Genomic DNA, 14,346 nt, shown 5'->3' with positions numbered 1-14,346 from the left:
GGCTGAATATGTATTTTTATTGAAGTTTATGTGAACCAGAGTTTTTCAGGTTTTCATGGACTGCATTTAAGTTCTCTTGAGCCAACTTTTGCAAGCTAGGGCAGTCGAACTTCCGTGAAATACAGTGAGAGTTTTAGATGGATAGCGCCTGCAAGAGTTCGCTCCAATGGTTGCTGTTGGGTGTTGTTTTGAGTGGTAAATCTATTCCAATTATGCAATCTTTGTCTTTGCAGTGTTCTGGATGATGAGGGGAGCAGCCTGCGTCAGCAGAAGCTTGACAGGCAGGTAAGATTTTGGAGGGGAACTTGGTTGCTCTACACTTACATGTCTAGGTTTTGGAGTAACAAAATCACTGACACATATATCTAGTAATTGATAGAAAATTGCATCTTCTGATGAGGGAATGCAAAAGAGAGGTCTGTGGAGGTTACAGCTTGCTTAGAAGTCTAACTTCCATTACATTTTTTACGTATTTTCCTTTTTGTTCTATGGATTTTGCCTTTGTGGCTGCAAACAAGTGGGACTGTGTGCTACGTTGCATAGTCTGCTACTGTATTCCTACATGACTTGTACAAGAAAGTGATTCAGCATCCCTCCCATGAAGGGTCGGAGAAATTTGCCATTAAGTTTTAATGGGGTTTGAGGTTTCCACTTTTCCTTTGATTTTTTTCTGTGGTGCCCTTTTCATGAAACTTTGTCATGTTTATTGTTAAACCTTGTGAGTTTAATGTTATGTTTTTGTGTACCTTTCTCTTCCCATTGTTTTATCAGCTTGCATGTCTACCAGCATCTCATTTTAAAATTCAAATACTTGCTATATATGCCACAATCCTATACTAGATTCTGATCATTTTGAAGTCATGTTGAGGTGTTCCACACAAGTTATGGAGCTGAAAAAGTCCATTCTCCATTCTTGTTCTTCAGTTTTAGTCCGTCTCCTTTCTAAAAGCAAAAATACACTGTACAGGAGCAGAGAAATGATAAGGTAATAGGTAAGTAAAATGAACAGTTAAGTTCTCTGAGGTTGCAGAAGAGGGCTCAAAGAAAGAGGTGCCTATGGTCCCATTGGATGCTGAAGGTTTTGGTTTTCAGCAGTCTAGCTGAGAAATTCAAGAGTTTAATTAAAGTTCATCTTGTGTAGTTGTTAAATTAGGCTCATGTCCAGCGTTATCACTTGATTCTAATTAGCAGATTACCTGCTTTTAATTTACGGAAACTTAAATTGGCATCCCTGCCTCATGGCCTTACCTACCCTCTCATTGCTTCACAGCCAATGCTCTCACACTGTTGTTTTCCCAAAGGTTCTTTCCAAGCCAGGTCTGGCAGCTGGTAGACTGCTCAGAAAGATCTATTTTACTTCTTTGCTGTTTTCAGCAGAAGGTGTTTTAGCAGTGGGTTGGTTGTGATTTTTTTGGAAAGATTTCCTATAACCCAATATCCCAATATCCCACTTGCCAACTGCTGCCACTGGAAAACCAGAGGAGGTGTAAAGATACCCGTTGTTTTTCATCATAGATGGCTACAGTTTGGATTCCAGTAACAGATGCTTTTCTTTCTATTTTCCTCAGCGAGCTTTGCTAGAACAGAAGCAGAAGAAAAAGCGCCAGGAGCCATTAATGGTTCAGTCCAATGTGGACAGTCGCACGAGAACGCGCAGGATGAAACATTCGGAGGAACAAGCACCATTGGTCGATTCATATCTTAACAGCAACAGCAGCACCATATATCATGGTATATGAGTATGATCTATTGCATGTGTATCTGTTGCAAGTCATAGTGTGATACTTTCCATGTTAAACTTATTCTACTGAGAACAAAGGTTGTTTTTTGGATTTTTTTTTAGTAAATAATTGATGTACTTCACTTGAGTTTGGGAATAAAAGCATCAGAACTTGCAATGCTAGCCTAACAGGAGGAAGCAAGGTAACTAGCTGCCATTTCAGTGCTGTGTGGGAGAGAGAGTGGCTTTGTCCCTTGTGCCATGAATATTTGAGTGTCCTCAGCCTTTGTTCCTATTGAAGTAAAGCTTATGCTGTTCCACTCTGTGTATTCCTCTGTACATAATTTTGCTTAAGCCTTACTGAGAAATCTCAAACCTGTTAACTAATTTCAGCTAAGTTTGAATATAACTATTTCAAAGATACTGCGTTTCTACAAGGTTCATTGAAATAGGTGAGTTGCTTTTACAACGTGGTCTGTGCTTTCTTATTTAAGATTACAGAATCCAGAAGGGACAGAAAGACTTCAGGTATCACAGACATAGGGAAAAATTATAATGCCATTTCTGTACGGTTAGACATCAAAGAATTTAATAATCAGAAGTAAATCCTAAGGAAACCAGTCATTACTTAGTTCTGTGCTCATATGGCCCATGCTTGTTGGTCCCCTAATGAGAGTAGGTGCATACTTTTGCTCAGGATTTCTAAGAGCAAAGCTTGGGTAACCCTTGTTCAATATTGTGTCTCTCGTAGATATTGTTCCAGGTTGCTAACCCCTCCAAGAGTTATAGAGAACAGTAATTTTCAAATTTTCTTGTTTTGGAGATCATTGAGGCAAATTTGATTCATAAGGGATTCATAAGCCTCAATAGGGAAAGGCATCCTTCCTTGAGGATTGATGAGTATGTGCTACACAGAATTAGTACAAGGAAAAAAGAGAGTAGAGGACATGGGCTGAAATCTGCTGGTACTGGGAATGCACGTGAGCTGTAGTCTGCTGGTACTGGGAATGCAATTGGCCGTTTTCAGGCCTAAACCTAAGGCTAAACCTCAGGCCAAAACCCAAGACACCTTTGTGAATCAGCCTTGGAAAAAAACCCAAAATCAACCAGTATTCTAGTTTAAAAAAAACCCAAAACAAAAACCAAGCAAAAACGTAATACATCATTCAGTTCAGATCTATATCACATATGCTGCACATGCTGTACTTTTTTTCTGCCGAATAATTTCATTTTCAGATGGTGGTCACACCAAGCTGACAACAAGGTGGCAGCAGGTATTTACTGGACTAACTAATCATGCTATGAGAAGTGCAGTTTTCAGAGTCTCTACTCCCAGTTTGCAATTGGCGGTATTTTTCTGGTGTTGTTACAGCTACAGAATTTAGTGTTAGAAAGTGGAAGTTGCATTGATTAAATGTTAAGGCTTCATTAATAATGGACCTTTTTCATCTTGCTTCTGCATGCAGATAGGCTACCACAAGTGCTTTCAGATGGAGAATTATTTTTTCTCTTAGTACTATTTTAATTGTGTTTTTCTAATGAATGTTAAAGGCATTAGTAACAATTTTTTATCAGGGTCTGGAAAGAAAATTTTTAAGATGAAACTAAATTTCTTTCCAGTCTGACCTAAGAATTTTATTTAGCATAGAATTTTAATTTGAGGGTTTTTTATTATTTTTCAGTTAGAGAAAACATTTTTTTCTCTCACCTCTTTCACTCAATAACTTATCGAAGGTACAGAGCTGTTCTAAGAAATAGTATCTTATGGTGCAGAGGTGCTGTCATATATTAAACCTTCTGTATTGCCAGTTGAGCAAGGTTTTAATTTTCACAGATCAGAGAAACAGACACTGTTGTCCCATAAATTGTAGCAAATTTCGTATCTGCACTAACTGAGCTAAATTTTGCAGCAGGTTGCACCAGAGTGGACTTTCTGACTTAAGTGAGATTAACTGTGCTCTTGAGATAGAAGTGACTCTTCCCATAATGTTATACCACACCATTTACTGGAATACTTAATGATTTATTCTCCTTAAATCAGTTTGTTCTAAATTTGTCTCTCAAACCTCTTCAAGATTTCACAAGGTTTTAGAGAAGCAAAAAACCACACTCATGTTTCTCGTGTTCAACGCAGAATTTGTTAATCTCCAGGGACAGCTGTGCTTGTAAATAAACTGTGCAGTTAGGAAAAGCCAACTTAGGAGAATTTAATTACCTAGTAAAGTGTTTTATTGCCTTGTAAAATCCTTTATTAGGAATGTTGCTTTTGAAAGCATTGTAAGAACTCCAGAAGTGTCCTTTTTTGGTGTGGTCTTCTCTGGGAACGTGCTTAGTGTCTTAGGTTACACTTTGCATGGTACGTAGATAGGTTTTGATGGCCATTTTTAATGAAGGTATTCAGCTTCAGCGTTGGCACTTTTTTCCCCTTCAATGAAAACATTTGTATGTGGGAGTGTCGGATGCACGAGACAGCTGGGCTGTTTCTAAAGAACTATTCTGCTCTTTTCCGTCCATTTGTTTCTGTTATGGGCATGCTGATTTTAAGCTAAGAATTACTCTTTGATGGCAGTTGAAGGTCTACTGAATGAGCTACATTGCTTGGATGAGCATGTTTGTGAAATCAATTCCTGTACTGCGAAAGCTACAAAAAGAACACTTCTTTTCAGCTATCATCCTCCTCTACTCTCTTTTTTAGCTTGTATTAATTCTGTGTAGCACAAAAGCACTTGTTGATTTCAAAAAATAATTGGATGTCTGTGTGGAGATAGCTCTATGGTACTTTGAGCAAAGTAGGTCAGAGATAATATCTCCGCAATCTGAGTTGTTAGGCTTTCTGTGCTTAGAAATTTTCTTTCATACACTGCCATAGCTTATTCTGATGCTGTTGTCTGTGCTGCAGTGGTTCCCTGATGGGCAACCCTACTCTGGAATAAAAACTCATTTCATTCCAGAATAATTATCAGTGTGTGGAGTAAAAAGCCAGTCACTTTTGTTCTGGAACAGACCATAGGCCTGGTGAGCTATTTGTAGGTAGATACACTGGAACAGCGTCTTTCACTAGTTAAACTGATCATAAGTTTTTCTGCCTAAAGGAGCCCTTGGCTGCTTTTGAAGCTCTGCGGGGAGTTGCAGGGTGATTGCTGCTAGTCCTCTGACTGCATATGTATTTTGCTTCATCTAGAGCTGAAGGGAAGTGCAAATAAATCTGAGATGCAATATCATAGAGGGATATTAGTGAAGGGCTGTGACTGAGCTCAGCTGGTACAGCTCACAAAGGGGATAATGCAGACATCGCGTTCATACCCTTGTGTGGCTCAGGGTTGAAGACGCTGGGATCAGCTTAATCCAGTATGAAACTGAGCAGGTACAGGGATCTTTTTAGTTTCATTTTTGTTAGTTTAATAAATAACAAAACGGCTCTGCTGAAAGCGTGTCTCCACAGAGTAAGGAGGAGTAGTGCCAGGATCACCGTAATTTTTTCTTAGATACCTTCAAAGCAGAGAGGTGACATGTTGGTAGGATGAAATGGTATCTCTGTCCCCTGCCAAGTGTTACCAGCAATTCCTCTGGATGCGGTGAGACTTTTAAGGAGATGGGTACCCTTCCACTGAGGAAGTGGCTCTGCAGAATTCACCATGTGCACGCATCCAAACAGATAATTTCTTCTCAGTTCTTGCCCCTGTTTCACCTACAGGGAAAAGTCTTCAGAGCTGGTAGCTTGTAACTGACTTGCATGTAGTATGTATATTTTAAAACCTTCCAGCTGTTGGTATAATGCCTAATCAGTCAATAACAACAGAAGTAGTTGTTACCTGTGGGAACTGACGTGTGTCAAGTTGAACAGGCCAATTCGAGATAAAATGAATCCTTGGCTCCCTGGTCCATGAGAGGTTCATTGGAGCTGGAGTATGAGCTGGTGGTAACACAGTGCTTTCCTGTCAGCATCTGTAGATCAGGTAGGACCAAGTGTGCAGGACATTGCTTTTGTTACCGGCAAAGAATTTTAGAAGTATTTTCATGGAAACCGAACCTCTTAATCTGTGCATCTAGGAACGCAGGCATGCTAGTAGGAGAAATATTTTCATGGGAGCATTTCTAGGTGGGTCCAGGACAAAACTGAGTATATGGAGGTAACAGAAAGTGTTCATGTAAAATTATGAAGGCAGTGTCTTTTTTTTCCCCCGCCCTTTCTTTTCTCCTCCATCTCCACCCCTCCACTGAAATGAAGGTATTAATACAGTTTTGGGACCACACTTGTAGGTTAGACCCTAAATTTTCTGCCTGCCTTTTTGAGCAATAAGTGTCCTTCCATTGACTTCCATGATGTTTGGCTCCAGTTGGTACTATTACAAGTAATGCCTCTCTTTCTTGCAGTACCAAATACAACTTCATTGCCATTTCATCATTAAAATAGTGAAATAAGAAGCAATAACAACATTTTGTATTGCTATTAAATTTACATTGTATATAGAAGACAACAGAGTCATTTATTCAATGGAATAAATCCCTCTGTGTAGGAGAGATCACTTACAAACTGCTTTGTCTTGTTTGTTTTCAATTCAGTGTCCTTCGTAAGGACATATTACTACCTTTTTGTTTGAAGTTTTTATTAAATTTTACTTACTATTCTGTAATGCCTCACAGTCACATCTGCTGGTTTGTTTTCCTGTATCTCTACACCACTTATTTGGTGAAGTTTGTTTAAGATCTGAACAAACATTTTAGCCTGAGATGACACTGCAGAATTCTGCTGTGAGTACAGTTCTTTTCAATCTGGATTGCAAATACATGCTGAGCATTTCAGAAGCCAAGTAGCATGCGGAGATACACTGGTTACTGCAACAATTTAATTACATTATTTAATTACATTTAATGCAAATGATGAAAGCTCATTTTTTTGCAGAGGAGTACTTTTACTTCTGTGAAAACGGTGGATTTCCGCTGGGGAGCAGTTTTTCACAGCACTGGGGAAGGCAGAGATTTGAATGAATGCCAAATACGCTTTCATTAATATTTCCATACTTTGTTGCAGCTGTGGCTTTTTTTTATTGCAAAGACTTTAAATTAAAAATGTTTTCAATTAGATACTCTCAGAGTAATATTGATGACAACTTCCAATTTAGAGATCTAGATTAACTATGTGTAGAAAGGCAAAATTACTTTCTTACTCTCCTGCTTTGATGTTTGGCAGCACATCTAGATGTAATGGTGGTGTAGAACATTGAACAGACTTCCAATGACAAGTCATAGCTCTGAGTTGTTAAATTTGATGTGTCATTCTGCTCCTGTACCATGAATGATGAGAGGGTTTTCTGATAAGTATCAAGCTGTCAACTTTACAAGATGACATCAGTTAACCATGCATTTAAATAACCGTATATTTGTGTGTTCATCAAAACTGTCTCACTATCCCTGTTTGCCACTGACCTTGAAATGAGACAGTATTAATTTAATTTTTGAAGGTAGCAAGGAATGTTCTGTGCACAAGACTATTAATACTGAGAGATCAGGCAGCACTCCAAGTATCATGTGGGCAAAATGCTTAACTTCCAATAAGCATATATTCTGAAATCTCCCTTTCTGCCACACTTTCTTCACCTTCATCCTTTAAAGCTTCTTTTTGATGTGTCAGCAGTCCTTGCTGCGCTAGTACACTTCCAAAATAAACAAGCCAACCCGGCAGCGATGATCAGAGAGCAGCGGGTAGCAAGTGGTTTAGAGGCCTTTTTGTGGTTCTTGGTACTGAAAGATTTGAGGAGGAAGTTTAGAGGCAATTGCTCAAAATTGCTTGAAAAACTCTCTTCTCTTTGCTTTAAAGTTCCATTTAAAGCAGATTTTTTCAGTTACTACTTCATGACTAGCCATTATTTTCTTCTCTTGAGAATCTCAGTGTCCAGGAGGTGAGGGTGACCCCGGCACGGGCAGTGCCCTGGCAGAGGGAACACTGTCGTTCAGCATGGTGGGCAGAGCCGACCGCTGCCAACGGGAGCCTGGGCAGTGCCAGACGCAGCAAGGGATGAACTGGGGCCGGGGCGCTCCAGGGTGCCAGTCAGGGCAGAAAGGAGTCGGGGCCAGGGGACAAGTCTGCAAGGTACATACGGGGAGTCCTTCGAGCAGATGAGCTACCTACAGCGCCATGCCAGTGTCCTCCCAGGAGACACAGCTGGGAAGCAGCACACCTACAGCATCACCCTGAGCTGAGCTGGAGTAGAGCCTGCGGCTTGTGGGCAGGGCGTGGGTGGAAGACCCAGGGAGGCTTGTCAGGGCCATTAAAACCTACTTGTGCCCCCAGGGCCCCGATACACAAAATAATGATGTAATTTCTCACTGTCCTTAATCTTCCTAGCATAGGTTTTAATGGGTATTTTTAGCTTTCCTTATTAGTTGTCTGCTTTCCCAGAGAGTGTAATTCATTGCTAATAACTCTGCATTTCACATGCTCCCTTTTCTTTCCCCCTCCCTGGGGGCAGACAGCGGTTTCTGGGGGTTGAGAAGAATCTTTTGTTTAATTCCTTCCTTTGTTCTTTCTGAGGAAATCTTATAGCAATGAGTGCTTGATAGTGTCCTTAAGCAGCTCCAGGTTCTCATGTGCACTTGTTCCTTTTTTCTCGGCCCATTTCACATTCATTTTCACTTAGAAGTATTTTCCTCTTTGTGAAATCAGCCTGATCAGCACACCAGTATTAGATAGGTGAACTGCAAGGAGCCGTGAGGAATTTGTGTGCAGTATAATTTTTTGGGAATCTGGGAATCTGACTGTAAGTTACTAGTTGGAGGAGTGATGCCTTTGATTGTAAGCATTTTGAAGCAGAAATCAAATCTTAGGTGATTAAATAGTACCTAACATACCAGAGTCCTTGTACTAATTCAGGCCTTTGTATTTAAATAATTTTGTTGTCTGTATAAAACTAATTTTTATTGCATTGGAAAATAGACTGGGTTTGCCCATCTTCAGAATGTTCCTGGTAGAATCCGGTGTCTTTTAGTTGCTTGTAGAAATGCTAGACCAGTTCAGAATCTAAGTTGATCAAAGAAAGTAATAACAGATGTCAGTCCAAATAAGCAGCAAGATTCAGTAAGGCTCGAACTTTACTAAGGAAGTTAGCAAGCCATTCTTGTAGTGAAACACAAGAGCATCTCAGGCACCAGTGAGAAAAGGACAACCAATTTGCATTGATTTGTTAAGGTACTCCCTGGCTGAACTGTAGTTTATCTTTCTTTGCATGATGCTCATTCTGGATTTCACTTTTACTGTTGAGAGGACATTGGTAAATAGGATGAATATTTGCCTTACGCAGTGGAGCCAATTATTTGCCTGGCATACTTGGTCATCTGATTCAGCCTTTTTCCACTTAAGGTGTTTTCCAGACATACCACGCACATTTTTAATGTATCCCTTTATTTGTTTGTTTGGGGTTTGAGTTTTTTCCCTCACTTCATTCACAGATTTGTTTCTTTGATTCTTCCCCTAAGATCATGAGAGTGTGTGGGCACTCATATAAAGAAAAGTGGTCACGCAAATGGAAACAAAATCTGCATTTTCGTTGCATGCTACTTTGAAACTAATTTCCTGTGTGAACTTCCCATCAGGAAGGTCTGATGGAAAAACGTGCTTTTCATTTTCATTCACTCATGAAGTCACATGAAGTCACATGAGTGACTTACTGTCTTTCAATATTTTTTTCAGTTCTGTGTTATCTGCACCACAGATTATTCACTTACTTACAGATTGCTTCTTTTTGTTTGACTGTGCATTGTAGCTTTATCCCTTTACCATGCAGTGCTCAATGCAGAACTGGTTCATGGGAGAGGCTTCTTTTTTGCACTGGTAGCAGTTAGGCCATGAGTGATGCAAGGCAAAGCCGGGATGCTGCCCTTCTCTGCTTTGATGCAAATCCTTCTACGCTCACCTCGTGCTGTGTTAATAGATTCTCTGTTTGTTGTTTCTCTTTTCAGCTCAGTTTCTGAATTACTATTGCAGTCTGTGCTCTTTTCTGTCTCACAAAATGTATTTTTTCTAATACTGTGTTGAGTTTAGTAGTCAGTACTTGATTTAATGGACATGCATAACCCTAAAATTAAAATAATGTCATTGTGTATTTGAAAGCTTGCCATTTATCTCAAAACTATTCCTTGTAATTTATGAGTCCAAATAGGAAACACCAGATCTGAGAGTCCAGTGTTATTTGCCGTTTGGGATTTTGTCTCACCACAACATGTGCTCCTCCATTTTCGTCTTGTCTAAATGCAAATGCTGGTACAAATAATTCTAATAGAAAAGTAAAATCTGTGGAGTTTTTTTTCAGTGAAGATTTTAATAATTTGGGATGAGAAATATGGAGTATTGGGTTAGATTTTCAAATGTAGTCTGCTGTTCTTTAAGATAACTAACAACAGGGATTTTTAAAGTTGCCTAGATTTCATTTTGTACTGAAATTAAGGCATTTTTGAGTGACTGTCCATCCCCGTATAGCTGCATTTAAGGTTCTTAATTTATTTATCCTGTGGTACTGCCTATCATTGTTTTTAACTTTTTAACAATCAGCTAAGAACAGAATCATATTGTCATATGAGTGAATATTATCTAGGGAGGCCAGTTTATCTCATTTTCTTTATTCAGGCTTTCTTGTGGGGAACTGTAAATTCTTTCCTGGGTCTATCTAGAGCCTGTGGAGAATGCAGGTTAGAGATTGCCTCAAGGCTCCTGTCCTGCTGAGAAGGGAAAATCTTGTCAGACTGTGATGCAAAGGTGTAGTAAAGGGCAGAGGGGGAGACATTTGATCCCCTGACATTGTGTTTGGGGATAAACATTGCCTCTATGAATTGCTTCATCTCCACAAAGGCAGACTAGAATGAGTGCTGATTTGATAAGGCCAGAGCTCCACATGCTGATAACCAGCTGCAGAGTGGGTGTGGAGCGTATTAGAAATGGTCATTCTTACAATTGTCCAGGGCAGGAGAAAGCACTGGAAAGAAAAAACAGCATTCTTCACTTTGCTCCACATCTAAATCTGTTGGACCCACCGAGCAAGGCACATCCACAGATCTCTTTGTAGGTCACAGGCTTCAGGATGTAGCCCATTGCCCTCTCCTCTGCAAGCATCGAAGTCTTGACTGGCCCTGGTGACAGGAGCTGCTGTGCTTCATAACCTTCCCTTCCTGCCCACTGCAGTGGGCAGCACTTGCATGTGAAGTATTTGGGGAGGTTGGCACTTACAGGCAGGGGAGACCAGTGCTTACCCTGTACTTAAATCCAAGTATGTAGACAAGTCCCCTGGAACTTGGCGCTATCCAGAACTGAATTTGTACAGTCCATAGCAAAACTATGTGATATCTATGTCTTTGATATCTGCTGTGACAAGAGAGAACATTAGACAGTGGATGAGCCTTAGCCGAGGTCTGCCACTTGCTGAAGAAGGGTATTTCAAGAATAAGATGATTTTGTGGTAGAAATAGCGGTTTGGGATTTGATTTGGCTTTATATTAGAGGTAACGCTTTAAATGTGATGTTAAAGCTTAGGAAAACATCCCTTAGAAACAGAAAATTCTGTGCCAATTCCTTTCATCTACCCAGCTGCAGTATGTGCACATTTATGGTTTAAATCTTATTTTGTAGCCTCCTTCACTTCTGTCTGAAAGTCCTGTTTACCATGGACAGCAGTCATGGTACATGCTTATAATGGCTACTGGACTGAAATCTTGTTATCTGCCTTGTAGTGAAAAGCAATGGAGGAAATACTTCGTTCTCTTTCCTTTGGGGCTCCATCACTGTATTTATAACCAGATACTTCTTGCTGAAAGTTATGAGACAAAATAATTCAGAAAGCTTCAGGCTTTTACTTGGTAGATCAAAGGATGGCTGACAAGGTAGTGAAGATAAGTCTAAGTTTTCAATTAATAATGTTGGAATATTTCATCCTTTGCTGATTAACCATTGCTTTGGACCAAGTAAACGATACTTCATCTGACTGAGTGAATATGGCTGTATTTAAAGGGATTTAGAGAACTGTCTGGTCATTTAACTTAAGTCATTTGTAAAGTACTGAATTTAATTTTAGTGTGGATTATCATCTTTAAAACAATGTAAAGAACACACACTAGTTTTTAAAGAGATACTGAGACTGAGTATAGGACAGATTGCTGGCTTGGCGAATCACACCTATTTAAAGCCTGTGGAGCAGGGACCGTTTGGTTCCCTGCTCAGTCTGAGGCTGCCATGCCTGTGGAAATAGCACCCTGTGTACTGCCTTTCATGTTGCCGTTTTCCCTGGTGCTCTGTGCACTCACTCCTTTGGTTATGTCCTACTCATTTCCAGGGCTCCTTTACACTTGGCAAAGGGACTGCAATCTTGTGATTAGTGTGTGAGGACAGGAATGAGGAGCTGGGCAGTGCCAAGCTGTTTCTGTGGGCTTTTAGTCACTCCTCTACTAATGTAATGTCTGTTCCTTAATATCTATTCCTTATACAACTTGAACTATTCCTCTGTGTAATGAGAAAAGGAGCATGTGTTTATTGAGTGCCTCAGATGCTAATTGTGTTGTGAATGTAACGCTACTTATAACAGATTGCTGTGCTGGAGAGGGGAGCTGTAGGGTTTTTAAGATGCAGTCTACACAGACGTGGCTAAATCCATTTCATCTTACTCCTCTGAGAACCTCCTTGGTGTTTCTGCTGCTATTCATGTGCATTAAGGATTTGGTGAGCAGGAAAGCTGCCTCACAGACCAGAAGCCTAAGGAGAATTTCCCCCTTCAAAGAGAGATTACTGGCAGTCCACACGTCATTGAGCATCATTTGGTCTTTTGGGGGTTTATGAAGTTTGTCAGGATATTTTTAAAGTCATTTTATGAGCAACCAGTTCTTTCTCGTAAAGTTCCTTAGTGGCCTTTTTTTTTTATCCTTTCAAAGAAAGCACTTTAGTTTTGGGGAAAAGAAAAGGATGGTCGGAGGCCCCAGGTGCCAGGGTGATGTTCTTCTGAGATAAACCACAGTCACCATGTGAAGCCAGTGGGGCTTAGCTCTTAGTGCCCACCTACAGGTTGTTTTGTTTGGGGTGTGCAATTTGATGATTTGTTTATGTATTTCACAAAGGTAATTGCTTTTATCCCTTTGTAAACTCAGTATTATTTCACTCCAAGGCTTGGCCTAGCCAGAAGAAAGAGTTATTTTGTGTCTGTTTGTTTCACAGATTCAAATATTGACCTCAAAGAGTGTCATGCTTTTAGAAAATGATAAAGCCTCTTTTTAATTTGAAAATAACTAGCATTGGATGAATTATGCTGACATTCAGAGTTTATGCCATGCATATTATTGAGACTTCTAAGGAATTAATTAATTTGTGTATGGTACAAAGTTGGAGGGGATTTTGTTTCAGCTTGGGTATAGTTTCACCATTCATGGCCATTCTACTCATCCATACTGTGATATATACAATTGTGCAAGATGTGTTTTGAAAACAACCTTCTGATGATTCCTTGTTTACGGGGTTAGGATGTAGCTTTAAGCATAGTCACTACAAAGTATAAATAAATTTTTTCTGCTGCCACTATTGATGATCAACCTGGCAGAGCTTTACTATGATGAAAAGTGCTTCCTGGCTCAGCAACACATTCATATTCTGATGTCACTGCTGGCCTGAAAGGAGCTGATACATTGCTGGAAGGAGGAAGAAAGTTAGGAAATACATCCCGGCTGACCTAACACTTTCAGGTTTTTACTGTAGCTTTTGCAAATTCTGGTTTATTTGATTCTCTTCTCTGCATGAATTCTCTGAAATACCAAACTCTACTATGTCTGCTTACTCTTTTATGCCTTCACAGAGGTCTCAATTCATTCTCTCTTCTCTCTCTCTCTCTCTCTCTCTGTTTCTCTCTTCTCTCTCTGTTTTTCTTTTTGGTGGGCTACGCTGAATCGCTCAAGCAGTGCAGGAGGCTGAACAGGAAGATGTAAAGGTGGTGGTGGATGCCCAAGCTCCAAAAGCGACTAAAAAAGCCAAGGCAGCAGCTGCGAGCTGTCAGACTGGCAGCACCAGAAAGGAGAAGAAAGGGAAACATAAAGGTTAGCTGCATGCAGCTGAATGCCAGATGTTGAATTGACTGCAAAATACTTATTTTTCTTCTCTTTTTTTTTCTCTTTTTCCTTTTATTTCATGCTTTGAATTTCTGAAAATTGCCTAAAAGAATGTCTTGAAAATTTTATGAGATTGGAAAATGTGAGGGTTGTTATCTTGTCTTGGCACGTACAACCTGGGAGTGATAGGGGGCTAAAATTTGTAAACTGAGTCTTTTCCAAAGGAAAGTGTTCATTAAAATTGCAGAGGAGGAAACAAGTACTGATGAAAAGATGCTGGTGTTCTCCTGCAGTGTTAAAGAAATGAGAACCATCTTACACCAATGTGGTTTTTAGACTGTCTCCATGTGATGTAATTTGGAAAAACAGCCTTAAATTGCGGTCATTTCTGTCCAGATGCTTACTGAGGTTTAAATCATACAAATTAGAGGTTAAGAGGGCATTTTGAAAATCAATTCAACAAAACCAAGATAACATCCTCAAAGGGGTTCTTCAAGTTGTTACTTCAGTGTTACTCTCTCCCACCTTGACTGGAGGCTTGCAAATGTGATGCCCAT

General features: G+C 39.9%; 1 long non-coding RNA gene across 1 annotated transcript; it reads left to right on the top strand.

Moving 5' to 3' along the window:
- The first annotated feature begins 230 nt into the window (after window positions 1-230).
- LOC104535191 lies at window positions 231-13,745 on the top strand. The gene is made up of 3 exons (XR_728103.1): window positions 231-285; window positions 1,569-1,731; window positions 13,643-13,745. It is a non-coding gene; the product is annotated as an uncharacterized LOC104535191 (long non-coding RNA).
- The last annotated feature ends 601 nt before the right edge of the window (window positions 13,746-14,346 follow it).

The sequence above is a fragment of the Mesitornis unicolor genome, unplaced genomic scaffold (assembly GCF_000695765.1).
Source record: "Mesitornis unicolor isolate BGI_N332 unplaced genomic scaffold, ASM69576v1 scaffold800, whole genome shotgun sequence".
NCBI classification, from domain to species: Eukaryota; Metazoa; Chordata; class Aves; order Mesitornithiformes; family Mesitornithidae; genus Mesitornis; species Mesitornis unicolor.
Note: the sequence above shows the minus strand (reverse complement) of the source record. Positions and strands in the feature narration are given on the sequence as shown.